Source organism: Carlito syrichta, unplaced genomic scaffold, assembly GCF_000164805.1.
Source record: "Carlito syrichta isolate Samal-C Ts95f unplaced genomic scaffold, Tarsius_syrichta-2.0.1 Scaffold312069, whole genome shotgun sequence".
NCBI lineage: Eukaryota > Metazoa > Chordata > Mammalia > Primates > Tarsiidae > Carlito > Carlito syrichta.
Genome location: NW_007256165.1, coordinates 232,036 through 235,638, shown reverse-complemented (window position 1 = coordinate 235,638; position 3,603 = coordinate 232,036). Strand labels below are relative to the sequence as shown.

General features: G+C 48.5%; 1 protein-coding gene across 1 annotated transcript in view; it reads right to left on the bottom strand.

Annotated features, from left to right (window-relative positions):
* RIPK1 (receptor interacting serine/threonine kinase 1) overlaps window positions 1-3,346 on the bottom strand; it is a 40,237-nt gene extending 36,891 nt beyond the window's left edge. The window contains exons 1-2 of the mRNA XM_008069497.1: window positions 3,275-3,346; window positions 2,721-2,882 (exon numbers count right to left, since the gene is read on the bottom strand). The gene's annotated coding sequence lies outside the window, so the exon portion shown is untranslated. The remainder of the gene's footprint in view (window positions 1-2,720; window positions 2,883-3,274) is intronic.
* Window positions 3,347-3,603: the final 257 nt, after the last annotated feature.

Sequence of the window (3,603 nt, the reverse complement as noted above, 5' to 3'; positions counted from 1 at the left end):
TGCGGTGGCCGCGCTGTCCGAGCCGAGTGCCTGGCGGGAGGGCGTGGACTGCGCTCTGCCTCCTGCCCCGCCCCGGCCTGGGAGGAGGACTGCCAGAGCCCGCCCTGCCGGCGGGGCCAGTTCCCGGGTTTGAAGGCCGGGACTCTGATGCCAGCTGAAGGGATCGCGGCTTTACGTTGTCCTCAGGCGAGCTGGCAGGCCTGGAGAAAGGAGGAAGCAGAAACCTCTGCCGCAGGGTGAGCACGGAAAGCACGGGCTGGGCACGGGGGACACTGCCCTGGAGGGTTCAGGGCTGTGCGGGTTCGCAACGTGGGAAGCACAGGCAAATCACCCTTCGTCTCCCTTCGTCTGTAAAGTGGAGCTGTCGAGGAAGAAATATGACAACTGTTTTGCAGCCTTTTAAGACGGTAATTATGGAGTCTCAAGCAAAATTGGAACCGCTTACCATTAGTGTTATATTCAAAAGCAAGTTATATGCCGGCGCCCTGACTCACGCCTGTAATCCCAACACTTTGGGAGGTAGAGGTGGGAGGATCACTTGAAGCCAGGAGTTCAAGACCAGCCTGGCCAGCATAGCAAGACCCTCCCCCATCTCTTTTTTGTTTGTTTGCTTATCTTTGAGGACTTTGAATATTGGACTCCAGAGACCCCATCTCTTGAAAATAAAGTTATAAATTGCACAACATAATTACATATTGCGCGAATATATGTCAGAATGAAAAAACAAGCCACAGATATTTGCAAAAGAGGTAATCTGATAAAGGAGTGATATGCAAAATATACCAAAAAGAAAACCTCTTAAAATGCAACAATAAGAAAATGTGTAACCTGGTTAAAAGTAAGCAAAAGACCTGGACACCTCAACATACATGCGCCTATCTCAACTTTATAGGTTGTTAGTAATTGCAAATTTTAAAAAAATACTGAGATACTATTACACATTTATTAGAACGACTGAAATCCAAAACACTGATAACAGCAAATGCTGTTGAGTATTTGGAATACCAGAAATTCATTCCTAGTGGAAATGCAAAATATTACAGCCACTTTGGAAGACAGTTTGGCAATTTCTTACAAAGCTAAAGTCTTATGAAATGATTCCACAATTGCTCGTCTTGGTATTTACCAAAACAAGTGAAAGCTGATGTCTATACAAACACCTGTACACGAATGTTTAAAACAGCTTTATTCATATAATTGCCAAAACTCAAAGGCAACCAAGATGTCCATTAGATGAATGAATAAAAAAGCGGTAGTATGTACATAGAGTGGAATATTATTCAGTGCTAAAAAGAAATGAACTATCAAGCCACAAAAAGACATGGAGCAATCTTAAATAAATACCTCTAAGTGAAAAAAGCCAATCTGAGAAGACTACATAATGTATGATTCCAAGTATATGACATTCTGGAAAAGGCAAAACTATGAAGACAGCAAAAACAGATTCGTTCCCCGGAGTTTGCAGAAAGGAAAGGATAAATAGGTGGAAAACAGGAAGTTTAGGGCAGCGTAATCTGATATTATAATGGTGGGTTCGTACATTTATCAAATATATCTGGAATATGCAACACAAAGAGTGAAACCTAACAAACTTGACTTGTTGATACTACTATGATGGGTACATGTCATTATACTCCCATATCTGTCAAATGTATCTAGAATGTACAACACAAGGAGTGAAGCCTAACATGAACTCAGGTTTCATTGATAATGATTAATCTATGCTCATCCCTTGCAACAAATGTACCACACTGATGCAGGATGTTGATGGTAAGGGAGGCTGTGAAGGACAAGTTGGGTATGGGAGGGAATAACATTCTTTCTGCTCAATCTTGCTGGAAAACTAAAACAGCTCTAAGAAAGAGTCTCAGGTTTTTTTTTAGTTGTCTCATCTGTCACCCAGGCTGGAGTACAGTGGCATCATCACAGCTCACTACAGCTTCGACCTCCTGGGCTCAAGTGTTACTCCTGCCTCAGCCTCCCAAGTAGCTGGGACTACAGGCATGCACCACCACACTTGGCTGATTTTTATTTTATTTTTTTATTTGTGGAGAGACAAAGTCTCACTGTTGTTTAGGCTGATCTTGAATTCCTGGACATAAGCCGTCCTCCTGCCTTGACCTCCCAAAGCACTGGCATTATAGGTGTGAGCCACCATGCCTAGCCAACTATTAATTATTTTTATAAGATGTATACATATGAAAAAAGAGGAGGATTCATTCCACAACCTTTTTATCTACTGTACTACAAGCAGTAGTACAGTACTACAAGCAATAGTATCTGGTGGTAGCCACAGGTGATTAAAAAAAGAAAAAATATTCATTCCTCCAATAAATATTTACACAGTACCGGTTCTAGGTACTAAAGACTCAGTTGTGAACTAAACACAAAAGTCTCTAGGCTCTTTCCCTAGAGGTTACATTCTAATGGGGAAGACAAAGAGTCCCTGCACATCACTATCCTCTGGACATGGCATGACCATCAAACATTGGACATGTGACTGAGACAATTGTGTGTTGGCTTTGATTCATTTTGTTTTCAATTTTCTTGCTAACTTGGAAATAGAGATTGGGGAGCTTTATTCATTAGTCCCAGCAAAAGCCAAGAGAGGACACTGTGCATGAGAGGAAGGGACTGATCCCTATAGAACACCAGACAGAAGGGAAAGAAAGAACAGATAAAGATGGGATGTAAAACCAACAAGAACAAGGAGGTGGTACCTGTGAGGCCAGTGGAGACCAGAATGTGAACGTGAGCGAACAGGTGAGAGGACAGCAGTGGGGCCAGCCCCGGGCAGTCCTTTGGGAAGAGTGCTCGCCGGAAAGGAAGGCTCCGTCAGTTGAAAGAAGGAAGGGTGAGAAGTGCTGGGTCAGGACTGGGCACTGGTGATTCCAGAGGACAGAGAAGAGGCAGTACAGACGTCACTCTAGAGCCTGAGGAGGAGTGAGGTGAGGAAACAGCGCAGGCAGGTGGGACAGGGCTGTAGGGCGAGGCCCGAGGCCAGAAGGGAGGCGGCGAGGAAGGAGGAGGCAGCGGAGATCCCTAGGGAGGGCAGCCTATGCGCTGGCGGGGACCGCGCGGCCCAGCAGTGGGGCCAGCCCCGGGCAGAGTCCGCGCCCGCTGCCCAACTGTCCCAGGGGCCGCTTCTGCACCGCGAGAGGCACCGCCTTCCGGGCTCTTGTGCTGAGCGGACGCGCCTGTCTCGTCTCTAGCTCAGGCGTGCTAAGCTCGCCACCCCCCGTCCCGTCCCCGCCCTGCGCAGCAGCCCTGCCACCTTCACTCAGCGCCGCTGCCGCCACTGTCGCCTTGCTCCGGTCCTGGACGCCGACCCCGAGATGCAGGACCTGGCTCTCAGCTGCGCGTCCGGGTTGCACTGTCCCCAAGCCTCGGGCCTCGGCTTTTAAACCCGCATTCCACTCCCTCCCTAACCCAGACGACGTCACCAAAGACGAAGAAGGGAACCGGAAAAGGGACGGGGGCGGGGCCAGGAGAGGGAAGGGCGGGGCCGAAGAGAGGCGGGGTGGGGCCAGGAAAGTGAGGGGCGGGGACGGAAAGGGGCGGGGCCCAGGGCGACCGGTCGCAGGCCAGGGGCACGTCCTACGG